A 27,952-nucleotide genomic window follows, 5' to 3' on the forward strand; every position below is an offset into this window, starting at 1 on the left:
AAAACTACCACAGTGACAGGTAAATCTCATCAGCTCAGCTTCTACATGAATTTTAGCAGACAATAAGAGGGTTACCAAAAGTGACTTTTAGGGGCACCTGGGTGGCTCAGTCAGTTAAGCATCCAACTCCTGATTTAGGCTCAGGTCATGGTCTCCCAGTCATGAAATTCAGCCCCATGTCAGGCTCCCTGCTCAGCAGGGAGTCTGCTTGAGATCCTTTCCCTCTCCCTCTAACGCTCACCCTGCTCACGTACTCTCTCTCTAAAAAAATAAATAGGGCGCCTGGGTGGCTCAGTTGGTTAAGCGACTGCCTTCGGCTCAGGTCATGATCCTGGAGTCCCTGGATGGAGTCCCACATCGGGCTCCCTGCTCGGCAGGGAGTCTGCTTCTCCCTCTGACCCTCCCCCCTCTCATGTGCTGTCTCTCTCATTCTCTCTCTCTCAAATAAAAAATAAATAAATAAATAAATAAATACATCTTAAAAAAAAAAAAAAAGTGATTTTAGGGACGCCTGGGTGGCTCAGTCGGTTAAGCATCTGCCTTCGGCTCAGCTCATGTTCCCAGGGTCCTGGGATTGAGTCCCGCATCAGGCTCCCTGCTCAGTGGAGAGCCTGCTTCTCCCTCCGCCTGCCGCTCCCCCTGCTTGTGCATGCGTGCTCTCTCGCTCTAATAAATAAATAAATAAATAAATCTTTTTTAAAAAGTGACTTTTAAAGGAGAATTATTAGTAAAACATGAAGTCTGAAAGACTCTTCACCAAAGATTTAAGACTCCATTTCTTTCATTTCATGAATAACTACACAGTAAGTTTTACATACATTAAATATAAAGAAAAACTGTTTAAATCTATCATAGGAATAAGTTATTAGATTAAGTTGTCATTAATGTATATTCTATTTTTAAAAATTTTCTCTACCATACTGTCTTTTCTGAATTACGGAAAATAGGGGCGCTTGGGTGGCTCAGTCGGTTAAGTGTCTGCCTTTGGCTCGGGTCATGATCCTGGGGTCCTGGAATCGAGCCCCACGTCAGGCTCTCTGCTCAGCCAGGAGCCTGTTTCTCCCTCTCCCTTCCCTGCCGCTCCCCCTGCTGTGCTCTCTCTCTCTCTCTCTGTCAAATAAATAAATAAAAACTTTTAAAAAAGTGTGAATTATGGAAAACAGATAAATTAAAGCAAACTTTTTTTTTTTTTTTTTTTTTTAAGATTTTTATTTATTTGATAGAGAGAGACACAGTGAGAGAGGGAACACAAGCAGGGGGAGTGAGAGAGGGAGAAGCAGGCTTCCCGCCAAGCAGGGAGCCCGATGCGGGGCTCGATCCCAGGACTCCAGGATCATGACCTGAGCCGAAGGCAGACGCCTAACAACTGAGCCACCCAGGCGCCCCGAAGCAAACGTTTTTCTGTAATTTTCACCTGGTGAAATTTTCCAGCTAACTCTCAAAATTAAAACATTTTTCATTAGTTCTTTAATATTTTTGGATCTTAGGATGGCAGACAGATCATCAAGTAAACAATACACTGAATTCTGGGGACATCACCTAAAGCAAGGTAACAAGCTGGTACTCATTCAATGAAGATCAACCAAGACTGAGAGCAGACGAAGCAATAGCTGAAGGAGCTGGATGAAAGATCTAAGGCAGCCTGAGCTCACAGCAAACAGCACCAGAGATTGGCAGAGGGCAGCCCTCCAGAATTCAGCAGAGTATTAACCAAGGCATGCATATGAGGAACTCCCTGAGCACAGGAAAGGATCATCACGAAGACTAGGCGGAAACAGGACTTGATGCTCAGCATGGCCAGGAAGGACTTGATGCTCACCAGCCAGACTTGAAAACCTCCTAATTCAGGGACACTGGGTACTCAGAAGGCTCCTAAGTTAGTAAGGGGAAGCAACTAGCCCTAGACAGAACAGAGTGTGCTTAACACATCCTAAAAGGAAGACCTGGAAGGACCAAACTATTTCTAATTTCACTATGGTCCCAGAACAAACCTCAAGAAATTTATAGGAACACAAAAAATACCTAGCACCTAACAAAGTAAAATTTAGGGGCGCCTAGATGGCTCAGTCGATTGAGCGTCTGCCTCTTGGTTTTGGCTCAGGTCCTGATCTCAGGGTCATAGGATTGAGCCATATATTGGGCTCCAAGCTTGGCATGGAGTCTACTGGAGATTTTTTCCCCCTCCTTCTCCTTCCCCCTCTACCCCTCTCCCTGCTTGTGCTCTCTCAAATAAATAAATCTTTTTTTTTTAAAAAAAGTAAAATTTACAATGGTTGGCACCTAATAAAAAATTAGCAGACATGCAAAGAAGCAGCACAAAGGAAGTAGAAATTAAGAGAAAAATAAATTCATTGAAACCAACTCAGAATTGATACAAAAGTGAGACTTAGCAGAAAGAACTCTGAAGCAGTTATTATGACAAAAGGCCATATATGTGATGAGTAGAGAACGGAAAATATAAAGATTGAAAGTCAAACATCTACAGATGAAAACTACAACGTCAGAGCAGGCAGCGTGGGGCAATAGCAGATCAGCCACTTCAGAAGGAAAGAGTCCAGAGTCTTAAACTGCAAAAGAAACCATACAAAAATGAAACAGAGAGAAAGGAATAAATTAACACAGCTTCAGCAAGCTGTGTGACAATTTTAAGAAATCTAACATATGTTTAGTTGGAGAACAAAGAGAAGGGGGTCAAAGAAATATTTGAAGAAATAATGACCAACATTTTCCCAAAATTGATGACCGCTAAACACACAGATCCAAGAAGTTCACTGAACTCTAAACACAAGAAACATGAAGAAACTGACACCTAGGCTTCCTGCAGCAAAACCGTCCAAACAAACAGTAGAGAGAAGAAGCTCAAAGCCACCGGGGAGAAGAGACATTAGGTAGAACAGAGCAAAGGATGAATAAGGACACCAAGTTTCTTGTCAGAAACGTGGAAAGGAGAAGATAATCGGGCAAAAAATATTTAAGGACTGGAAGAAAAACCCATCAACTTAGAATTTTATACTCATCACAAAATCTTCCACAACAAAGGTGAAACAAAGACTTTTTCAGATTTGCAAAAGCTGGAAGATTCCAGCAGCAGCAGCAGCAGCAGCCATCAGAAATGTTACAGGAAGTCCTTTGGGCAGAAGGACAATGACACCAGAACAAAACGTGCATCCACTCAAAGGAACAAAGAGCACCGGAAACAGTATAACTACATTTTTCTTATTATTTCAGTATCTTTCAAAGATAATTCCACTATTGAAACAAAAATAGTAACAATTTATTGTGAGGTTTGCAACATACGTAGAAGCAAAATGGAGGGCAACAGAGCACGAAGGCCGAAGGGGAAAATCTACTACTACTACCCGCTCCTTCCATACTCCCTGCAATGGTAGAATGGCACTTGGAGACAGACTGATATGATAGCTGTTAATAATCACAATAAATGTAAACGGTTGAACCAACCAATTAAAAAGCAGATGGTCAGACTGGATTTTAAAACTGCAAGACCTAGATATATGCTACTTATAAAAATATCCACATTAAATATAAAGGCACAGACAGGTCCAAAGTAAAAGGATGGGAAAAGATACACCAGGCCAACACTGATAAAAAGCAAGGTGGAGGGGCCCCGGGTGGCTCAGTCTGATGGGCAGCTAACTCTTGATTTTGGCTCAGGTTGTGATCTTGGGATCCTGGGACTGGCCTCCGTGTTGAGCTCTGCACTTGGCAGGGAGTCTGCTTGAGGATTCTCTCTCCCTCTCCCTCTGGCCCTCTTGCTCGCCCTCTCTCACTCACACTCAGTCTCTCTCTAAAATACGTAAATCTTAAAAAAAAAGAAAAAAAGTACAAGGTGGAATGTCTACATTAATATCTGACAGATTTCAGAGCAGAGGGTTAATAGAGGTGAAGGTCATTTCAAAATGATAAAGGGGTCAATTACCAAGAGGATGTAACAGTCCTATTTATTATATCCTGGTAGCAGAGTTTCCAAATGCATGAAAACGATAGAATTTCAAGGAGAAATAAACAAATCCATGATCGTACTAGATTTCAAAATCCCTCTCTCAATCACTGAAAGAAGTAAATGGAAAATCAATAAGGATTTAGGAAACTAGAGCAACATTATCATCAATCAGAATGAAGACTGTATTCTGGGCTCTAAAGAAAGTTGCAACTAACTTAAGAGGATTCAAATCATACAAAATATATTCTCTGACCACAGGGAACTAAATTATAAACTAATCAGGGGCACCTGGGTGGCTCAGTCTGTTGAGTGTCCAACTGATTTTGGTTCAGGTCATGATCTCAGGGGTTGTGAGATCGAGCCCCATGTCAGGCTCCATGATAGGCATGGAACCTGCTTGAGATTTTCTCTCTCCCTAGCATCTCCCCAGCTCTCTCTCTCTAAAAGAAAAAAAAAAAAAAAAGTTTCAACCCAACCATAGGATTCTCTGTTGTCATTAAGAGATTTCACACTTCTTTAGCCAAGTGCAAGGATTCAAGAAATGGGTGAGACAAAAAATCAGCATACAAATGCAAAATGAAGTACACTGAACTCCCAAGATCTCATCAAAGCTGGTTAAAATCTGCCCTTGCATTTTCACTCCTAACAAAACTCTTCCTCGAACTTGTTCAATAGCTGATGTCATATCATCTTTAAATAATGGGCCATATCCCTAGAGTCACTAGCAGTTATGACGTTTTTTTTTAGTTTTTAGTTCTGTAGTTGGGACTGCAGAGGACCATGGGAAAGAGCAGGGGCTGGTAAGTCTGGTACCGTCAGGCTACTTGGCAGTTGTCTGTGTAATAACTGAGTGGATCCTAGTAACAGGGTCTGAGCCAGAAGCGCTACAAGATGGCTCTTCCTGTACCATAATGGCAGGTCTCAATGTTCTTGGAGCCAGTGTCCATTCTCCATAATTTGAACCTCAAACTGTTAGCAGATGAACCAGGGACAGAATATTGGGCCATAACTAAGCTGGTTCTCCCTAAGAAGCAAGCCTTCGATAGAGGGGGGGGGAAATTTGACCAAATGAGAGACTCTATTTCCAGTTCTGAACTGAAAGGAGTCTCCTAGGTACGTGGGCTCATGATTTTTAATTAAAACTTATTTTGGGGACGATCTACTACATGGTCAAAGCAGAGGAAAGGTCTGACAAACCTAGGCAAAACCCATTTAATGTCTGCCTGACAAGTTCAAGAACACAGCTGGCAAACACCCAAATTTCAAACTGTTATGCTCATTCCCCAAATGTGAAATTTAGTCAGTATGAAGTTAAATTTCATTTCGGTTTAACTAAATTCTCCAAAAGTTTTTTAAAGATTTTTTTTATTTTTATTTGAGAGAGAGAGAGCATGCACACAAGCGGGGGGAGGGGCAGAGGGACAATCAGACTCCCCACTGAGTGGGGAGCCTGACGAGGGGCTCAATCTTAGGACCCTGAGATCATGACCTGAGCCAAAGTCAAATACTTCACCGACGGAGTCACCCAGGTGCTCCTCCCAAAGAGTTTTAAAGAAAAAGCACCACTGTATATACTCAAAGGCTTTTTGTTTGCTTCACTTAATTTTTTCAACATCTGATTCTCCAGAGGTTTACAGAGAAAAGACGACCTTCGGATCATCTTGAGTTATCTTTCTCCCATGCAAAACTAACCCAAATCATCCTAAAGACTGGGCTGCATAAATGATCATTTAAAAGGTCCCAAAACAGGGGCGCCTGGGTGGCTCAGTCGTTAAGCGTCTGCCTCTGCCTCAGGTCATGATCTTGGAGTCCTGGGATCAAGCCCTATATCGGGCTCCCTGCTCTGCGGGGAGTCTGCTTCTCCCTCTCCCTCTGCCCCTCCCCTCCATGCTCTCTTGCTCGCTCTCAAATAAATAAAATCTTTAAAAAAAAAAAAAAAGTCCCACAATAACACACTTATTTTAGAATATTTGTCTTTTTTACAACAAACTTTAAATGGTTTCCATTAAGGATGCAAAAAATATACACAGCTATAATTATATGCCCATGGAAGTTTCTATACCACTTATGTCTTCTTTAATTCTTGCAGGTAGGAAAGTACACCATCCTAACAGTCATAACATCCAGGTTTTTGTAATCAGTCTCACCTGTGCTACTTAATAGCTGGTTTTGTGCCCATTACTTCTTGGGGTCTTTGTTTTCTCACCTGTAAAACAGAATAATAAATACGTGCTCTCTCTACACCTCAATCTCTCACAAGGTTGTTGCAATGAGCAAAGGAGAAGTACATCTATGTTTCTGCGGCCTTTGCATTTCATAAACTGTCATACAAATGGAAGATATTGTTACAAACTACCCCTCCTCAAATTGTTTATATCTGCTTTATCTTACATGTTCCTTCGCTGATCGGATTATGTTAAGAGTAGTATTTGTGTTACCCTTTTAGAACAAAAAATACTCGATTTCCTTACTATCCTTAAAACAAACAACAAACTATGAAATCTCCTTCATTTATAAGAACCAGTTTCTAGTCACATCAAAGCCTTCCCTCTTGATAACATGTTAGTTCTCTGCTACACTGCAAAGAACTCAAAGTGGTTAAGGTGCAGAGGATGAACACAAAAATACAATGGCTCCCTTTGATGCCCAGTTTTTTGTTTTGAAATGTACACACGTGCAGAGACCTGCAGAGCGGTCTCTGCACAGAGAAGCCTCACCATCCCCAAACAGCACAGACCCAGAGGAGCTCAGCACACCCTGGGCTTTTTCTGTGGCCTGGTATACAATTTCTAGAAATTTCTATTTCTAATCAAGGATTAAAAATAGCCCTGGTGGTGAATGAAAATCTTCCCCCAAGACTGGGGGACTCTGTGCAGGCTTGGGGATCGATCAAAGCCTCCAGGCCTAATATTAATCTGAGACTGGAAGTGAAAGGGCTGAGGGTGGGGGGATACCCATCATGCCCTGCTCACTCTCGATATACCCCCAGGAAACCTCACACCACCCTGGGTCTCCAGGAGTCAGGGCCCTGGGGCCTGGGACGTTTAGGATTAGACCTGGGACTAGGGTAACAAACTGAATTTTAAAAACAAAAAGCATTGGGCGCCTGGGTGGCTCAGTTGGTTAAGCGACTGCCTTCGGCTCAGGTCATGATCCTGGAGTCCCGGGATCGAGTCCCGCATCGGGCTCCCTGCTCAGCAGGGAGTCTGCTTCTCCCTCTGACCCTCCCCCCTCTCATGCTCTCTCTCTATCTCATTCTCTCTCAAATGAATAAATAAAATCTTTAAAAAAATAAAATAAAATAAAAAAATAAAAATAAAAAAATAAAAACAAAAATAAAAACAAAAAGCATTGAGGGGACGGGGGTGGGGGGGATGGGGTAGCTGGGTGATGGACATTGGGGAAGGTGTTGTTGTGAGAGCTGGATGTTGTGTAAGACTGATGAATCACAGACCTGTACCCCTGAAACAAATAATACATTATATGTTAATTAAAAAAATAAAAATAAAAGCATTTACTTCAACTATCTAGTCTATATGTTTTCAGAGTCATATAATTAGTCCCAAATGATTTGTCCACTAAGAAAAAAAGAAAACAGATCTAGAACTTAAGTTATTACCAAGTACTTTTTCAACAAATAATTAAGACATGACCACAAGTTTCAAATGAGTAATGCAGTAATGAAGGCTCTTTTTGTGGTATTGAATAAAGGGTCATTTTGAAGGAGTTCACTGATCTTCCAAAATCTCTTCCCTTGTGTAACAATTTTCCAAGAAATATAATGCTGTCTTTCTGTCCTCTTTGTAACACCACACACATTCCTAGAAGTAATTCAAATTACAGCCCCATTTGTGTTCCTAAAGAGTCATCTAGGGTGCAAGCAGCAGTGATTCCTATAAGCTCTAAGAAACAGACATTCTGTAGTTCAGTTTCTTTGGAGCTCAGAGGCAGACAAGTGACCAGCTGAATTTAAATGTCAAAGTGTTTCCCTTCTTCTTTTGTAATATGGTGCATATATTTTTAGGTTTGCTGAAAACACATTAAAATTATTTCAAAAGCATCTCTCTCTAACATGGAACACAGCTCTCATCTGTGGCATGTCCTCCATTTGTCGTGTGACAGCACAACTGATCATGAGGAGCACCCGTCAACAGTTCCAAATCGCGCTTCTCTGCGCAAAATGCAAAGTGCAGATCTTGTGGAGGGAAATCTGTTCAACCGACAGACTCACTCTTCTACTCTCCATGCACTTCTGCTTTTCTGCTCAAGTGGATCACATCTACTTTCATTACAAAAGTTTGCTAAAGTAGTTTTCTAAATATCAAAACAGAAGGACACCCACACACAATTTCTCTACCCTAATATAATTCATGGTATTTCCATGTGGTCATTATCAGTGTTTTTTTTTCTTTTGCATAGAACTTAAAATGTTTTCTTATTTCAGCAGGTTAAATAATAATACATACTTCTGTATTCTCTGTTTTCCACCTAACATTACATCTTCCCAGTGCTGTGCTAGGGTCCAATATGGCAGCCACCAGTCAAATGTGCCTATTTACATTTTAATTAAAAACTGGCCACACCAGCCACATTTCAAGAGCTCAAAGCCACATGTACCTAGTGGCTACTGTGCAAATAAAGGACATTTCTGTCACTGCAGAAGTTCTACTGAACTAGCTTTGATTCCCTATGTTGAACTTAACAAAGAGTCACTGGCTTAACAGAATCCATGTACCCTCCTCCATGTACCTGTGGACTGTAGGAGACACTCCTCCTCATACCCGGAAGATGGGATGCTAAGCACAGCCTTTCTGAGATAGCACAATGTACCAGAGGGATGGTGTGAGGAAGTGGAAAACATCTGCCTTTGTGTTTGATGGGTCTCAAATTTCATCAGGGCAAATGTCATTACAGTAGAAAGTAATCATGGAAGGTTCAGTGACAATGTCAAACTGTATGCAGAACACCAAGAACTATGAAGCTTACTGACAAAGCAAAAAGAAAACTGAGAATAACCCAGATGGGGGCCAAATTTCAAGGTTTTCAAAATTCAGGAAGAAAGGTTATTTAGTCAAAATAGGGTGGATTATGCTGCAGAAACAAACGATCCCCAAATCACAGTAGCCATGTCCACCCTGGACTGGCAGGAATGCTCAGCACGATCCCAGCACAACCACTCTGGGACTCTGCACACAGTATGACAGTACAGTCACCAAGCTTGAACCCCGCTAGTCCAGGAACCAGGGGCAAAGAAAATCTTGTGGAGGGAAATCTGTTGAAAGCATGCACCAGCGCTTTGGAAACTCCCTCCCGGAAGTGAGCCCCACATCCCCCCCACCCCTCACCCCCATCAAAGCAAATCTCATGGCCTCACTCCCAGTAGGGGTTGGGGGGACCACTCCTCTCCCATGCCAGGGAGGAGGGAAGAGCAGTTACAGGTGTCAACAGCCCTAAGGACTCTTAAAGGGGCAAAATGTGGGACTCTTGATAGGAAACAACTCTAAAGTCTAACACTATTGAAACCAGCATTCTGGTCAACCTGGGTGGAATATTTGAGGCAGATGAATTAAAACACTGCAAAAACAAAACAACCCACAAAAGAGACAAAAGTAACATGCTCAGGAAGGTTTCAGAAGGCATGAGCACTGCTGAAACATTAACACCTTAAATGGCAACGAGCCAATCCCTGCCATCCACTAAGAAGCCATCCCTAACTACTTAAGGCCACACTGCTCTCTTCCTGTGTCACTGAGGGCACTCACTGTCCTCCCTACTCTCTGCTTTTCAATCATATGCATCTACACTATCCTCCCAACTGCCTCCTGTGTGTGAGGACAAGGCTGAAAGTTCTCCAAAGCCAAACTGTGACATATTCCACATGCTAATTAGCAAAATGCTCAGGCCTTGGCAGGTGAGCAAAACTGTGTCAAACTAAACACTTTCCAAATCCAAATGGGGGAATAAATTCTGAAAGACAGCCTTGGGAAATACAATATTCAAAATACTAAGCATGTGTGGGAAGACAATGAGCCCCAGGCAAGTTCTCAGCTGCCAGGTGGTAAACAACCCTAACCTAGGAGCCCCCGCTCATTCTGCCAGCACCCAATGTGTGCTGGAGGCGTCATGCGTGCCAGGCAGTGGACATGCTGTCAGTGACACAAAATCAATGACCTTCAGGTCTGTTCCTTCTGTATTTACCATCCTACATTAATGGGCTTTGGGCTTTATCCTTCGGTAATCAACTTACACTTCTTCCTAATGAAACCCACCCCCTTCCACCTTCCCTCTGATCTAGTTTGGTACTTTTGCAATTTATGCCTTCACACTAATTACGGATCTTTACCTGGTCTTCCTCACTACAAATTTCACAATAAATTTGACAAAGTGCTCAATATTCAAGGGCCTGAACTACCTGAAACTGTCTTTTCATAATTCCTCATTTCGGTATCAATACAATTTTCACACACACACAAAATATTCTGAAGGGGAGGGGTAAAGGATATACAAAATATAAATAGAAGAAAACAGAATAATAAAGAAAGATGTTTGAACTACTAAAACTCTAGCTTTTAGATTCTACTACTTTTCACAAAGATCCTAAATATTTGCCTGGCAAATCAGAGAGGGCACATTTATAACCAGGTAGTTACACACATATACACACTCTCAGTGCATCAGTTTGGAACATAAGGGATCGCTCATTTTCTTTAGTAGAGAGCATGCCTTCAGAGCGAGAATCGATTGCCAGAAGAGAAAATCCATAGAGAATCTACAGCCTAAACCAGAACTCTTATTACTGAAGAATGACAGGCTAAAAGCTGATCATATACACCTGTTTAGCCTCTGCATCTGAAAAACGACATAAATATGGAGAGTCTGACCTACAGTCGCTTCCCCATCTAGAAACGTGCCAAGTCCTAGGAAATGAATAAGGCTTCTGTTTAAGACAATATAATCAATAAGACTAGTGTGGGACATGAGTGCTTTCCATGCAAATAGGAAGAGCTGCATAGAGATTAAATTCCATTTTTACTAGTCAGGCTATCAGAAATGAACTGATTAGTGTATATTCTCCAGTGACAATTAAAATGAATTCTTTTCATGAATGTAGGGTTCTTCTTCTAGATAAGAGTATTACTCGATAGTAACAGGAACTAGCAAAGGTGCTTACTAAACTGCAGACACATTACAGACCCAGTTAATCTCTAAATTGAAAAGATAAGAAAAAGGAAGAACCAACTAATGATAACAGGTGAAAGGACCCGGTTCTACAGAGAATCAGAAGTACAAGATAGACTCCCACTAAAGCAAAAACAAATGGGAACTAGATCACGTGTGTAATGAGACTAAATAAAAGGGAAGAGCTTTCAGTCCAGCCTGGATGAATTCTCCCCTGCTGGTGTGCTGTTGCCAAGTGCTAACAGAACTGAAAGTCTAGGTCAGCCTCTAAGTTCTCAGAGTTGTAATGGGCCTAACCAGAAGGAGATAAACTGCTCATGCAAAGTAACATTGTTTTATTTCTAACTTTTAATCCACAACTGCCAGTTATTTAATAATTCATTCTCATCTGTTAATTTTTCTGGTTTGAAAAGCTAGGCCTATTTTCCCAGATTGAAATCTCTTTGCAGGTTATCACATTACAATAACCAGTGTTTATCACTCACCTAGATCTATTAGACATCAGAATTTCATCAGCAGGGCTACAAAATGGCAGTTTTTATGCCTTCAAAAAAGTCCTTATTGGAGACTTACAAAAATGTCGTTTTTCCCTGGAAGGGGCAAACCACACGTCAGGCAGTTTACAGAATGAAAAACCATGAGGAAAGCCCTTTGAGTCAGAGGGAAGGCAGTAAATGTATACACTGACATCGGAAATAGTCCTCCTGCAAACGATAAAACAGCCACCAAACAAAATCCAAACATTAGAACAAAGTTCATTATTACGAAATCCTAAAAGTTTTTAGAAAAATTGTTGGAAAGTGATAAAACTGAATTTCAGAAATTTAAAAACTTCAATTAGGAGAAACTAAACAGACCTTCAACTCTAAGAAAAATTTTCAAAAACACTAAGCAAGTTTATTCACAAACAAAAAATTTAAACAAGCAGATTTTTAGAATTTTGAAAATGCAAAAGGCTCTAACATGAAGAAACCCATTTAATCAAGGATGAAGCATTTATCAGAGATACTAGATCATGGTGTATTAAAATAGTTTCTCAAAGTAATACTGTTGCTTGTCCAATGTCTCTGCAAAAAATTCTACAGCTTCTGGGACTCCTGTCAGTTAAGCTTGATTTCAGCTCAGGTCATGATCTCAGGGTCATGAGATCAAGCCGTGTCATCGGGTTCCTTACCTAGAGTGGAGCCTCGAGATTCTCTCCGTCCCTCTCCCTCTGTCCCTCCCCCCCAGCCTCCCCCAACCCCGAGCGTGCACACGGGCACATACTCTTTTTAAAAATTTTTTTTAAATTCTACAGCTTTCAACTACTGACCTCAAAATTATAAAGTGGTCTTCTGAGTTTCGATAGGTGGGGGAAGAAATGACCTGAAATTCTGAAGCTCACTGGTAAGACAGTGCCATTTTTAAAATACTAATATAAAGCCATAAGCTAAGTAATACATATTGAAGTTCTCCAAAATGAAATTGGGTAGTAAACAATATTTTGGTAAGATTTTGTATCTCTCAATAAGAGCTACCTAATTCAATATAAAACTTTTATATAATTATCTGATACATACCCTACTAGTTATAAATTTTAAAGGATCAGAATAAAATTCTCTATTTGATTTTGCAAAAAGATACACGTTTGAGAACTCAGAATAGGTTCAAAGTACATGTATTTTTCATCCATTAATTATATGCTTCAAAGATTGAATCAAGTCTTTAGCTGTGACTCTTAGGATATAGTTACAGTCCCTAGGAAGCTATTTAAATGAATAGCGTCATCCTTTAAAGTATAACCTGCTACAGTTCCCCTAAAGTGTATTTATTCTAGGTGATATAAAAATTTATTATTTTTGCTGCAGAAATTCTTCCTCTTGCATTAATTAGGGAAATACCAGAGCTGAAACAAAAGTAGGCTTATTTATTTTAGGATATCTTAAAACTTTTAATATGGTAATGTGAATCTGGAACCTCCAGGAAGGAAACAAAGTAGATAGCATTTTCCATACTTATTTAATTATAGACCTCTTTTGTGTTCCTGAGAACACACTTTGGGAAATATGACCTTTTATGAAAGACTTAGGGGCGCCTGGGTGGCTCAGTTGTTAAGTGTATGCCAAGGCTTGGGTCATGGTCCCAGGGTCCTGGGATCAAGCCCCGCATCTCCCTCTCCCTCTCCCCCTGCTTGTGTTCCCTCTCTCGCTGTCTCTCTCTCTGTCAAATAAATAAATAAAGTCTTAAAAAAAAGGAAAGAAAAGCCTTAACATTTTCCCTAAGTTATAAGGAAGACCTAGACCATCTAGGGTCCTTATATCATCAATTTCCTAGGGTTGAAAAGTTAAACTGAAGATACCATTTAGGAATAAGATCATTAAGTACACCCTCCTTTTTCTTTTTTTTTAAGATTTTTTTATTTATTTTTTTAAAATAACTTTTTTAAAACATTTTATTTATTTATTTGAGAGAGAGAATGAGATAGAGAGAGCATGAGGGGGGGGAGGGTCAGAGGGAGAAGCAGACTCCCCACCGAGCAAGGAGCCGGATGCGGGACTCGATCCCAGGACTCCAGGATCATGACCTGAGCTGAAGGCAGTCGCTTAGCCAACTGAGCCACCCAGGCACCCCAAGATTTTTTATTTATTTATTTGAGAGAGAGAGACATAGCAAGAGAGGGAACACAAGCAGCAGGGGGAGTGGGAGAGGGAGAAGCAGGCTTCCCGCTGAGCAGGGAGCCCGACTTGGGGCTCGATCCCAGGACCCCGGATTCATGACCTGAGCCAAAGGCAGACGCTTAACAACTGAGCCACCCAGGCGCCCCCTTTATTTTTCTTTTAAAAATCCGCATAAATTATATTGTGCTATACAGTACATCAGTCAGAACTCCCTTTGACGTGGGATCAGAACCTTCCAGATTTCCCCCTTTCTCCTAGGCACACCTCCGTCCTCATTTATGATCTCGGAGCACATACCCTCGAGGAGCTGTGCCTGCACTCAACGCCTTCGGCGCACACCACGTCACAGCAGCGCCCGTCACAGGCACAACAGCAAGGCAAGCACCCAGGGTGTCAAGGAGGTGCTTACAGCCATTGAAATGACCCTGGGCTTATTTCCACTGCACAAAACCACCAAGCTGTTCTGTGGTGGCTCAAAAGCCAGAGATCTACTAGGATGTTAACGGCAGAGCCACCACGAGGAGGAAACTCAGCAAGCAGGCCAGTGGCTCCACAGCACAGAAGGCCAAGTATGGCGCTCAGAGGGCATGCTCCAGGGGCTGGTGGGAGGGCAAGCTAACTGAGAAGTGCCTGTAGTTCATGAACATTTGCCGGGGGTCAAGTACAGCTGCTAAAAAATTTAGAAATGCTACCAATTTTGGGCGCCTGGGTGGCTCAGTCGTTAAGCGTCTGCCTTCGGCTCAGGTCATGATCCCAGGGTCCTGGGATCAAGCCCCGCATCGGGCTCCCTGCGCAGGGGGGAGCCTGCTTCTCCCTCTCCCACTCCCCCTGCTTGTGTTCCCTCTCTCACTGTCTCTGTCAAATATATAAATAAAATCTTTAAAAAAAAAAGAAAAAGAAAAGCTACTGATTTTTTTTTTTTTTTTTTTTTAAGATTTTATTTATTTATTTGCGAGAGAGAGAATGAGAGACAGAGAGCACGAGAGGGAGGAGGGTCAGAGGGAGAAGCAGACTCCCCGCTGAGCAGGGAGCCCGATGCGGGACTCGATCCCGGGACTCCAGGATCATGACCTGAGCCGAAGGCAGTCGCTTAACCGACTGAGCCACCCAGGCGCCCGAAAAGCTACTGATTTTAAGTGTACTTTGAGGCATCCCTGAATCTGAGAAACATGCTGAGAAGCCCCACTACTCTTAGAGGTCAAGTAGAGTAGCATTAATATGACTGTTTATCTATGGAATTCTCCCTACATCGGTGATATTCCTAAAGACCCAAAATATAAATACTTTAAAGTATTTATATTATTAATGCAATATTACCAAAAATATATTTTAAAATAGCCAGCGGCTGGGATACCCGGGTGGCACAGTCGGTTAGGTGTCCACATCTTGATTTCCGCTCAGGTTGTGATCTTGAGGTCGTGAAATGGAGCCCCGCACTCAGTGCCGTCTGCTTGGGACACTCCCTCTCCCCTCCCCACCTCCTCAATGCCCACGCACTCCTGCTCTCTAAAAATAAACAAAATCTTTAAAATACCCAGCGGCCTGCACAGGTCCCAACCTGTCTGTGGTTTGGGGTTGCTATCTGCCTCATAAAGCAAAGGAGAGGTTTGTCTTCTCCTCTGAAAAAGACTCCTACACAGCTGGCTTTAGCATCTTCCAGGAATAGGGAGGCAGGGATTGAGGCCTCATGAGCCTGGGTTTCAGCTGAGTTAGAGAAGACAGTGCTCACAACCAGCAATTCCAGAGTCAGGTGGAGTTACCTCCAGGACTCGTTACTATTAACCCAGCCTGGGCTTCTTGACGGTCACAGAAGTGGACTCCTTAACAATAAAATAATAATAGTTTCAAAAAATACAATAAAATAAAATACCCAGCAAAGTACAACACAAAGGTGAAAGATTTTGGATTGGAATTTTACACTAATTAAAACCCTTCTCAAGGGCACCTGGGTGGCTCAATCAGTTAAGCGTCTGCCTTCAGCTCAGGTCATGATCCCAGGGTCCTGGGATCGAGCCCCGAGTCAGGCTCCTTGCTCAGCAGTCTGTTTCTCCCTCTCCGTCTGCCCCTCCGCCTGCTTGTGTTCTCTCTCTCTCAAATAAAAAAGTAAAATCTCAATCAATCAATCAATCAATCCCTTCTCAGGGCACCTGGGTGGCACAGTTAAGAGTCCAACTCTTGATTTCAGCTCAGGTCATGATCTCAAGGTCATGAGATTGAGCCCCACGTTGGGCTCCTGGCTCAGTGAGGAGTCTTCTGGTTTCTCTCCAGCACCCCCCCACAAATAAATAAAATTTAAAAAAAATTTTTTTAAAGATTTTATTCATTCATTTGACAGAGAGCAAGAGAGAACATAAGCAGGGGGAGCAGCAGAGGGAGGAGAAATAGGCTCCCTCCTGAGCAGGGAGCCCGAAGCAGGGCTCGATCCCAGGACCCTGGGACCATGACCCGAGATAAAGGCAGATGCTCAACCAACTGAGCCACCCAGGTGCCCCAAAATTTTAAAATCTTTTAAAAAAAAAAAAAACCTTCTCCTCCAAAAATAGACTGGCATGACCATCTGTAGAGATCTATAGAGGTCAAAACTCTTTAAAATTTCACTGATATGTTCAAATCATAAATATTACAAAGGTAAATATAAAGTAAAAAGTAGCAAACATAGGCACCCAATAGAAATATACACGCACAGCTGAGAAAAGGATATAAACAAAAAGTTAAGTATCCAAACACTGAACATGAATAAAAGTCACCTTTCAAATGACTCCTGTTAAATATAAAGTTGATTATTATGCTTTTCTTATAGATTCTGGTCAAGTTCTCTATCACATGAAATATTTAATTCAGGGGTTAGTAATAAGTATTCTACTCCAGTGAATATGAAATCAGACAACTCTGGGAAAAAAGATAATAATCCCTAGAAATACCTGATAAACGAGAGTAATCTCATCCAGATGCATCTTTCAGGTGTTACCTAACGACCAGTAACTAGAACCACAGGAGTGATCTGGGCCCAGAGCTGTTTTATAGATCCCTGAACACTCATGTTTCAGCCCCTCACAGACAAGGTCAAAGACCGGTGTAATTTATGCAGAAATCACTGCCTACAAACCAATTCTCCACCCCCACCCCCACCCCCACCCCAGGATCTGAGACCTTTACTACAAGAGCAATGGAGGAGAGGGCTTCGGAGGGGAGATGGTCACTGTGGTGGCAGGTTTTACGTCAGCTCTTACTCAGACCCACTGAATCAGAATCTCCATTTTACCAAGGTGCCCAGGTGACAAGTGTACTGGCGGAGCCTCCCTGAAGGCTGAGGACACGTCCCTGCACTGCTCCCTGTGACTGGTGCGGCCAGTGGACCACAGTGGACATGACCTGCACCACGTCCATGCAGCTTTAAAAGTGATCACTGGATTACTGGCCTCTTCTGTTATCACAGGAAGAACGGGACCCAGACGGGACCGCTTCCTCAGCATGGGTCTCAGGACGAGAAGACACCTGGAAGGCCACCACAGCAATGAACTCACGGCTGCCAACGTGTGATGTGAGCCACGAAGAGCTGTCTGGTGCTTAAGCCACTGAGATTCGGGGGTTCGGTCACCACAGTGCAACCTTGTAAAATCTAAGAAAACATTCACGTTCTTAATCCATCTACGAGAGACCTTTATTTAGAATTAGTGAAGCACACACCTAATTGCGTGTTCTTCTACATGGAAAACCAACTGTGCCAGCGTCACTAATGGATCAGCCCTCCGTCCCCATCTGTAACTGCACTTCTCTACCAGACCCAAGTCCACATAACCACACGTCTGTCTGGGGCTCTCTTCTGTGCTCAACATAACTCATCCCCACGCCAACACCGCACTGTCTGAACTACCAGACTTTTACACAAGGTATCGAGACTCTTCCTCAGCAGTGTCTTCCCCGTGCTTGGCCCTTTGTTCATTCTTATAATTTTAGGATCAGCCACCACATTCTGTGAAAAACCCTGCTGGGGTTTTAATTGGAAATGCATTAAATATATAGATCAATTTGAGGAAAACAGACCGCTTTACACTACGGAGTCTTCCCATTTATGAACAAGGACCATTTCTCCATTTATTTAGGTCTCCCCCTAGATCTTTCAAGTAAGTTTTCATGTTCAGCATACACATTTATTCCTAGATACTAGGTCACAGACTCTCCTAGGTTTTATACAGAATCAACATCTGCAGATGACAACAATTTTCTGTTTCTAGTGCTGCGATCCTTGGGCAGGTCAGGGCTGTTCTCTGGCTGCGCTGGCCCACCGTCCCCTCAGCAGGTGCTATCAGCAGGGTGTCCTCTGTCCTATACAGGAAATGTTTCCACACTTCCTCATTAAAACTGATGTTCTCTGTAGGTTTTCTGTAGACATCCTTTACTGGCTAGGAACATTTCCTTCTACTTACAGTTTGCTAAGATCATAGCTATAGCGGCTCAGTCACCTAGGTCTAGGGTTAGTGACTGAAGGTACTTCCTTTCTTATAGCATAATTTTGTTTCTCCTCCAGTGACAGAAGAAGCAGCTTATGTTTATGGAATTTACTACCAAAGTGTTCTACATGCATGCTCACTGCATTCGAACATCCCATGAGGTAGACACCGTTATTATTCCCTTTGTACAGATGATGACACGGAAACTCAGAACAGAAACTTTGTTTCTCCAAACAGCAAGAAAGAGGAAGAGTTTGGATCTGAAAGCAGGCTAAGCTAACTCCAGAGTCAAGCTCCTCACCACCACAGATTGGTAACAACTTGCAACCACCCAAAGGGTCCTTCTGGGGGCGCCTGGGTGGCTCAGATGGTTGGGCATCTGCCTTCGGCTAGGGTCATGGTCCCGGGGTCCTGGGATCGAGCCCCACATCGGGCTCCTGGCTTGGCGGGGAGTCTGCTTCTCCCTCTCCCTCTGCCTCTCCCACTGCTCATGCTCTCTCTCTCTGTATTTCTGTGTCTCAAATGAATGAATAAAATCTTTAAAAAAAAAAAAGGGGGTCCTTCTGGCCCCAAAGGGGAGGACTTGAGCAGCAATGGTCTGCACCTAACTCCGGCTGTCCAGGAGTTACATTCTGCTCTCGGGTAGTCCCATTTGACCAAGGATCCCCCTTCAGGAGTCCTTCAAATCATCAAAGCAGGACAAATTCAAATGGGGGGAAAGGAAGGTAGGATTAAATTTTAAAGAATTTTAAATTCACATGAAATAAGCCCCAAAATTTTGAGAGTGAGCTATTGTTCCAGGGACCTTTTTTTAAGACCTTTTTTAAAGAAAGAGAGGGGCGCCTGGGTGGCTCAGTCGTTAAGCGTCTGCCTTCGGCTCAGGTCATGATCCCAGGGTCCCGGTATCGAGCCCCGCATCGGGCTCTCTGCTCGGTGGGGAGCCTGCTTCTCCCTCTTCCTCTCCTCCCGCTTGTACTTGCTCTCTCTCTCTCTGACAAATAAATTAATAAAATCTTAAAAAAAGAGAGAGAGAGAAAGAGAACATGCGAGGGGGGCAGGGAACCTTTAGCACAGAGCCCCACATGGAGCTCGATCTCACACCCAAGCCAAGAGCAGGAGTCAGACACGTAACTGGCACTGCCACACAGGTGCTGCCCCCCCGGGTACTTCTTAAGCAACATCAGCATTCCGAACCTGAACCTGCTACGGCTGCTTTCCAGAGAACTCACTTCCCAAAGACGCAAACTTGTGAGACTCAGAGAGGAACGGACTGCCCATCAGTTTCAAGTGACCCTTAATTGTATTTAAATATCAGAAACCACCACCATTTGGTGAATATGCAAGACACAGTGGGGGTGACAAAGCAGCTTCATCTGGGAAGCAATGGTGGCATGTTCTCTAGTAATTTTAAAGCTAGGAGAATGTGATTTCAATGCATGCTCGAAAAAATCATCCTCAACGGCCCACGTCATCCATTTGCTCTGCAGATAAACCAGAATCCACATTTCCGCTCTGGTTTAGGAACATGGATATGCTAATCAAAGTCCTAGGAACCATAGTCACTTCCAATTAGTAGCTCCTTTCCACTCTCTTCTAACCACTGGTCAAGCTACCTCTGTTCAGCCGCTAACCCAATGACTGATACCCTTACAAGATGAGGGAAACGGGGACACAGACCCACAGAGGAGGCCACACGCAGACAGAGGCAGAGAGGGGAGTGAGGTGCATAGGAGCTGAGGAACACCAGAAGCTAAGAGACAGGCACAGAACAGGTCCTTCCGCAGAACCTCCAGAAGGAGCCCAGCCTCCTGACAGCTGCCTTTCAGACTGGCAGCCTCCAGAACCGTAAGGATACATCTGTGTCCGCTGCCCGGGCCGTGGCACGTCCTTACAGCAGCCCGGGGAAGCTCCTGCAGCACTTCCTACCTTACACCTGACCGAAGGCCCATTTCCGCTTCTGCAACTTCCGCCTTCCGAAGAGTATATGCGACAGGACAGTGAGGAGAAAGGAACGGGTGGGCGTCAGCGTCGGGAGCGTGCTGACTTTATACTCAGAGACATCGCCTGATCTAGGGCTGTTCAAACATTTCTCAAAGAAGCAAACCCCAATACGACGCCTGAAACACATTCCAGGGGCACAGGTGAGGAGCGCGGGAACTGCCCAAACTCCCGTCTCCCCACCCACTCCTGCCTCATGCCTAGAATCCTTTTACTCATCTGTTCATTCCATAAACGTTTGAGCACCTGCTCTGTGCCAGACATGGCTCTCACAGCATGGAAAAACACGGAGCTAAACCAAACCTCTGCATTTTACAGATTAAGACACTTAACGTGGCCCGGGTCCCATGGCGGGTGCAGACCAGGGCCACCGCGGTCCAGCTGGGAAGCTGCTGTTCACCCCTCATCCAACTTGCAGCCTTGCTGTCACAGAATTTTAAAGGATCAAAGCAAAGCCTTTTTACTCTGCATTTACCATATCCTTCTTAATCAGAGCTTTTGGTTTGGCCACAACTATTCACCATCCCCACAGACCTAGAGACACTTTGAGAAGCTGACAGACCTGAACCCTGAGCCAGAGGGAAAGTGAGACCAGCTCTGACCCCACTTTAGCCAACGGCAGACTGCAGGGTGCTACCTGATCCTTTTCAAGGTACTCCTTTCCCTGCCCTGGCAAGGCCTGGGTAAGTCTACTCGAGGAGCTGCAATTTCCATGACAGTTTCTACCCCACAGCTAGGGGGAAAATGGTTATAAACACTGTTCCTAAATGTGCATGTGTGTTTGGAAATGGGAGAATGAAATGCAGGGGGAAAAAGTATCCCGTGGAAGGGCAGAAATCTTTGCCTGATACTGGAGCAAGAGAGCCACCAAGGCAGGAAGCAGCAGCTCCCCGAGTGGCGCCGACCACCTGGGGTCAGCAACGGGCCCCCGCCTGCTCCCAGGTCCAGGTCTCTGGGAGCCGCTCAGGACAGGCCCGGCCTGGGCACGAGATCATGCTGACCAAAGGAACTGAATGACAAGAAGGATGGGAACAAAGCCCTCCCTCGGGGTGGCTGAGACCACTCCTGGGTTAGGCCTGAGTGAGTGTTAAAAGGTACTCTGCTGGGGCACCTGGGTGGCTCAGTTGGTTAAGCGACTGCCTTCGGCTCAGGTCATGATCCTGGAGTCCCGGGATCGAGTCCCGCATTGGGCTCCCTGCTCAGCGGGGGGTCTGCTTCTCCCTCTGACCCTCTTCCTTCTCATGCTCTCTCTCTCTCATTCTCTCTCTCAAATAAATAAATAAAATCTTTAAAAAAAAAAAAAAAGGTACTCTGCTGAAGGGAGGTTAAGACATTCTTATGGGAGTTGCATCAAGCAAAGGCTGAAAGGTGGGAGAGAGCCTGAGACCAAGGTTTTGAGGGTCACTGGAGGCACCTGCCTGCATTAACTGCGTCAAAGTTCCTACGTGTGCGCTTTCTCCGACTGTGGTTCTTCTGCAAAGGCCACATTACATCAAAGCTCTCAGTGAACAGGCTGCATCCTCATCTTGATGAAACTCACTTTAAAACAAAACCAAAAACAAAAGAAGTTACAGGGAAAGATCCTGATCCTCCAGACTGTCTCTGAGATCTGTTCCGGTCTAAAGAGCTAAGCCCATCTACCGTACAGTGGCCAGGCCTAGCTGCTCTCCGATTCTTTTCCACGAGGTCTAGAGACGTTTTAGTGAGGCTCACTTGCCCACAGACCACAACTATTATCGCCCCTCCCCCTTCTCCAGCTCCCCTCCTCAGCCAGCTCTCCAGGCTGTCCTTGGACTTCTCTACCAACACAGGCTTCCTCCATTAGCACCATCCAATAGCAAAATGTAAGTCACCAGTATGCAATTTCAAATTTTCCAGTAGCCACGTTAAAAAGGAAATGGGTAAAATTAATTTTAGTAATATATTTTATTTAACTCAATAGATCCAAAATATTATCACTCCAGGGGCGCCTGGGTGGCTCAGTCGTTAAGCGTCTGCCTTCGGCTCAGGTCATGGTCCCAGGGTCCTGGGATCGAGCCCCGCATCGGGCTCCTTGCTCAGTGGGAAGCCTGCTTCTCCCTCTCCTACTGCTCCCCCTGCTTGTGCTCTCTCGCTCTCTCTGTCAAATAAATAAATAAAATCTTAAAAAAAAAAAAAATTATCACTCCAAACATAATTGAGGTAAAAAATCATTGGTATTTTATATTCTTTTTTCCCACACCAAGTCTTGGAAATCCGGTGCATGTCTGACACAGCACATCTCAAGTCAAACGAGCCACAATTCAGGTGCTCAAAAGCCGCATACGGCCCGTGGCTAGCTGACTGAACAGCACAATCCCGGCTGATCTCCAGTCCCAGGGTTTTAAACACCACTTATGTAGCGATTACTCCAAACTGTGCTCTGCTTCTCTCGTGAACCCCGGAATTCTAGAGTCATCAAACTACTAGACAGGTGTCTCATTGGCCATCTCAACTTATAATAGGTCTTAAAAAAAAAAACACAAAAACTGAATTCTCACCACCACCATCCTTGCTGAGACCTTCCCAATGTCAGCCGAGGCAACCTCCTGCTTCCACTGCTCAAGCCAAAACTTTGGCATCATCCAGACCCCTCATCCTCCTCTCACATCCCAAACCCAACCCACCAGCAAATCCCCAGTTCTCCCTTCCTAACACAGCCAGAATCAGGGTCTTTCACCTGTTCTGCTCTCCCTCTGGATGACGCCCTGCTCCTCAAATAGCTCCTATCTCTCTCCCTTATTTCCTTCCGGTCTCGGCTCAAGCCCTTCCCTGTCCACCTATACAACATCCACTTGCTTACTCATGTTGTCAGGACAGAGCAGCGCTGCGTGTGTGTGGTGAGCAGGGGCTGCCCTGCTCTCACGGCCCTTCAGGAGAACCTGCTGTGGGGAGCCCAGCTGACCCAAGCCTCCCACGGCTACACATTCAGAGTCACCAGGGCAAGGACATCCGGCCACCGCCAGCAATGCTGGGGGGGGGGTACTAGACCCCGGCCACCCAGGCTGTCACAGATCCCCTAGTAGCCCAGCCAAGCCTTTCTCAGAACTGCAAGGGCCTGAAGCTACCCCCACCCAGTCCCTTCTCCCCTCGCACCCCTGCACAGGGTCCCACTGGCACAGGGGTCAGAGGCTGCCCCTCCACACCCCTGCTCCCTCGCTCTCCCTTCCACGACAATTCCCCCGGCCAGTCTCCTGCATACGTCTCAGCATCGCAGCACCTGTGCCTCGGACACTGGCGTCAACAAGGCCTGTGGGGACTAATAAACCTCCAGGAAGAGGAGGGCAGTGGAAAGAAAATGGACTTTAAGTTGCGAGGATAGAAATTTGGGCTCCGGGCGCCTGGGTGGCTCAGTTGGTTAAGCAACTGCCTTCAGCTCAGGTCATGATCCCAGGGTCCTGGGATCGAGTCCCACATCGGGCTCCCGGCTCAATGGGGAGTCTGCTTCTCCCTCTGACCCTCTCCCCTCTCATGCTGTTTCTCTCCCGCTCACTCTCTAATTAATTAATTAATTAATTAATTAAATTTAAAAAAAAAAAGAAATTTGGGCTCCAGCTCTGCCATAGATCATTTGTAACCTTAGGGAAGCTTCTTGAGGCCTCTGAGCCACAGCTGGACCCTTTATAAAATGGAGAAGATACCACGTCTCTGCAGGGTTGTCAGGATACAGGAATTACCTGAGGTCCCTCATGCCAGGCCTGCCGGTTAGGAGCTGCCAAACAAGGTGGGCTCACTCTCCTTACCCACTCTCCGTAGCCGTTTCTAAGACTCCTTTCCCTATCATCAAGAATTCTGACCACTTTTTAACTAAATAAAGCCCCCAATAATCCTATATACCCACTCGTGATGCCCTGTTCAATTGAGCCTAACTGATGGTTAAACTTTATTTTCATTCCTGACTTGCCTGTGATGGGCTAGGATTTGTTTTACTAGATTTTTTTTTTTTTTTAAGATTTTATTTATTTATTTGACAGAGAGAGAGACAGCAAGAGAGGGAACACAAGCAGGGGGAGTGGGAGAGGGAGAAGCAGGCTTCCCGCTGAGCAGGGAGCCCGACACGGGGCTCAATCCCAGGACCCTGAGATCATGACCTGAGCCGAAGGCAGACGCTTAACGACTGAGCCACCCAGGCGCCCCATCATTTTACTAGATTTTAGAAAATGAAATACCAGAGATAGGGATCTTAACAGTCTGAAACTTAAAACTGTCTCCCTAAAGCTTCAAGTAAAGCACACTTTCAAAACCAATACAAAATCTAAAACTGCAGTTCAGTACCAACTTCCTATTGCTGTTTTTACAGCTCCTTTAAAGAATTTTTTTTTAAGTTTTAGCATTCGAGATCATTAAGTTTTTCAAGAAAATACACAGTGAGTTTGCATAGACTTAATTAGTAGTTTTTAAGAAGACTCAAGAATGATGTATGTGCACTTATTATGCATTCCAGAAAGTTTCCAAGTTGATAAACTAAATTGTTAGTGGTGGTCACTCACAGGGAGGCATGAGGATGAGGGGTGCTTCTTTTTAAAAAAAAAGTGTTTACGGGACTGGGGCGCCAGGGTGGCTCAGTTGGTTAAGAATCTGACTCTGGATTTCAGCTCAGGTCATGATCTTAGGGTTGTGCGATCAAGCCCTGCGTTGGGCTCCACACTGGGTGTGGAGCCTGCTTAAGATTCTCTCTCCCGGGGGGCGCCTGGGTGGCTCAGATGGTTGGGCGTCTGCCTTCGGCTCAGGTCATGATCCCAGGGTCCTGGGATCGAGTCCCGCATCGGGCTCCCTGCTAGGCGGGGAGCCTGCTTCTCCCTCTGCCTCTGCCTCTCTCTCTCTCTCTCTGACTCTCATGAATAAATAAATAAAACATTTAAAAAAAAAAAAGATTCTCTCTCCCGGGCGCCTGGGTGGCTCAGTCGTTAAGCATCTGCCTTCAGCTCAGGTCATGATCCCAGGGTCCTCGGATCAAGTCCCACATCGGGCTCCCTGCTCAGCGGGAAGCCTGCTTCTCCCCCTCCCACTCCCCCTGCTTGTGTTCACTCTCTCGCTGTCTCTCTCTGTTGAAAAATAAATAAAATCTTTAAAAATAAAAATAAAGATTCTCTCTCCCTCTCCTCCCCCTCCACACACAGCCCCCCATAAAAAATAAATAAATAAATAAAAATAAAAAGCCTTTACAGGACTGACATAATTGGTAGGGTCCAGTGCGAAGTGAAAATGTAGGCCCCTTGATCAAAATTATTAAGAGTATCAAGGCAGCTCCCCCTGCTGTGCTCTCTCTCTGACAAATAAATAAAATCTTAAAAAAAAATCTTCCTTTAAAAAAAAAAAAAGTTCAGGGGCACCTGGGTGGCTCAGTTGGTTAAGTGTCTGCCTTCGACTCAGGTCATGATCCCAGGGTCCTGGGATGGAGTCCCGCATCGGGCTCCCTGCTCAGCAGAGGGCCTACCTCTCCCTCTGTCTGCTGCTCCCCCTGCTTGTGTGCACGCTCACTCTCGCTCTCTCTCTCTCTCTCTCTCTCTCTCCCCCTCTCTGACAAATAAATAAAATCTTTTAAAAAAATGTTCACAGCAACACGGAAGCCCATCCCATCAACTAGCTCAATAAATTCTGACATAATCATACAATGGAATGAATACTAGGCACATAAAAAAAACCACAGTGAGTAGATCTGTACATAAAGATCTGTACGTGCTGATATGGAAAGCACTCCAAGATACAAAGTTCAGGGTTTGCTTAAAGATAGAACACTCTCTGGGCGCCTGGGTGGCTCAATCGTTAAGCTTCTAACTTCGGCTCAGGTCATGATCCCAGGGTCCTGGGATCGAGCCCTCCATCGGGCTCCCTGCTCCGTGGGAAGCCTGCTTCTCCCTCTCCCACTCCCCCTGCTTGTGTTCCCTCTCTCGCTGTGTCTCTGTCAAATAAATAAATAAAATCTTAAAAAAAAAAAAATAGAACACCCTCAACAATGACTCCATTTTTTAGAAACATTGGCGTATTTTTTGCCTAGGACATCCAAGAAACTTATCAGTGTTTTTTTCAATACAGGATGAGTACAGGAGGGGGAGGAGAGTGAAGAGGAGACTTACTTTTCATCTTATAATCTATTGTTTTAGATTTAACATATAATTTAAAAAAAATAAACAGGTTTTTTTTTGTTCTTTTTGATTTTTTTAAAGATTTATTTATTTGAGAGAGCGAGAATGAGAGAGAGAGAGAGTACATGAGAGGGGGGAGGGTTAGAGGGAGAAGCAGTCTCCTCGCCGAGCAGGGAGCCCGATGAGGGACTCAATCCAGGGACTCCAGGATCATGACCTGAGCCGAAGGCAGTCGCTTAACCAACTGAGCCACCCAGGCGCCCAAGTTTGTTTTTTTTTTTTTAAAGATTTTATTTATTTATTTGACAGAGAGAGGGAACACAAGCAGGGGGAGTGGGAAAGAGAGAAGCAGGCTTCCCGCTGAGCAAGGAGCCCGATGCAGGGCTCGATCCCAGGACCCTGGGATCATGACCTGAGCCGAAGGCAGATGCTTAAGGACTGAGCCACCCAGACGCTCCTAGAACAGTGTTCTGATGAATCATACAAAATATACTTCAACGGGTTTTTTTTTTTTTAATATTTATTTACTTAAGTAATCTCTATACCCAACATGGGGCTTGAACTCACAGCGGCACGATCAAGAGTCGCATGCTCTTCTGACTGAGCCAGCCAGGCACCCCCACTTTAACAGTTTTAAAAAAAGCTTTTAAATTTATAAAAACAAGAAACTCCTTTACTGGTACTAGCAAAAAAAAAAAAAAAAAAAAATGTAATCAGTACTCAATTATCTATGGTGGTAACCAAAGAAAACAGTGGCAAATAACCACGACCAAAAAAAGAATTAAAAAAGTGTCTATTCTATTTCAGCTTTCTCTCCATTAAAATCTTCACAGAAGATGCTAAGAAACAAAATGTTAATCAGACACCTAAGAAAAAGCAGTAACTGAATAAATAAATTAATTAAATTAAATTAAATTAAGGGCTTGAATAAATCCCCAAACTGCACAAACAATTTTGAAATAGCTATGCACTGGCTATTAAGATTCCAAAGGTACTCTGGAAAATGTAATTGAGCTAGAAACTAACTCCTGGCTGAAAAGGAAAGTAAGTCCCTCTTCACTTTCCACCACCTTAACTAAGGTAACAACTGCATCACCATCACCAAAAACTAAATCTGAACACGCACTAAGGCACATTTCCTTATACTTATTTATCTCCACGATTTTTTTCTCCATAGGTGATGGACTCATTTCACTATGTACTGAGTAACCACTCCCCTGTGCCAGAAACCATGAAGACTGCAGCCGGTGCCTGGCTCGCCTCCAGTCACGGGAGGAGCAAATGCACGTACGCACACACACATGCACATGTGTACACACACACACACACACACACAATGCCTGTGTTCACAGAACTCCCATTTCTTTAGCACTCTAGCTAGAAACAAAAGTAGCACATTCTCAAGCATATTGTAATTATTAAACTAACTATCCTATAGCCATTATTTCTAATACAGATACTAGTTCATCCACTGCGATACTGTCATCCACAATTCTCTGAGGCAGGTTCTAAGAGATTTATTAGGAATATACATATTTCCGGGACGTCGGTTAAGCATCTGCCTTGGACTCAGGTCATGATCCCAGGGTCCTGGGGTGGAGC

At 44.2% G+C, this 27,952-nt stretch overlaps 1 protein-coding gene across 7 annotated transcripts in view; it reads right to left on the bottom strand.

Moving 5' to 3' along the window:
- KIAA0232 (KIAA0232 ortholog) overlaps positions 1-27,952 on the bottom strand; it is a 90,719-nt gene that overhangs the window by 56,036 nt on the left and 6,731 nt on the right. For 5 of the 7 annotated variants that reach the window (XM_078068352.1, XM_078068356.1, XM_078068354.1 and 2 more), the window contains exon 2: positions 6,109-6,167. The exons of 1 other annotated variant lie outside the window; for it this stretch is intronic. The gene's annotated coding sequence lies outside the window, so the exon portion shown is untranslated. Of the gene's footprint in view, positions 1-6,108; positions 6,168-21,664; positions 21,786-27,952 lie in introns of all 7 variants that reach the window. One more of the 7 variants, XM_078068355.1, reaches the window with a different exon arrangement.

The sequence above is a fragment of the Halichoerus grypus genome, chromosome 3, assembly GCF_964656455.1.
Source record: "Halichoerus grypus chromosome 3, mHalGry1.hap1.1, whole genome shotgun sequence".
NCBI classification, from domain to species: Eukaryota; Metazoa; Chordata; class Mammalia; order Carnivora; family Phocidae; genus Halichoerus; species Halichoerus grypus.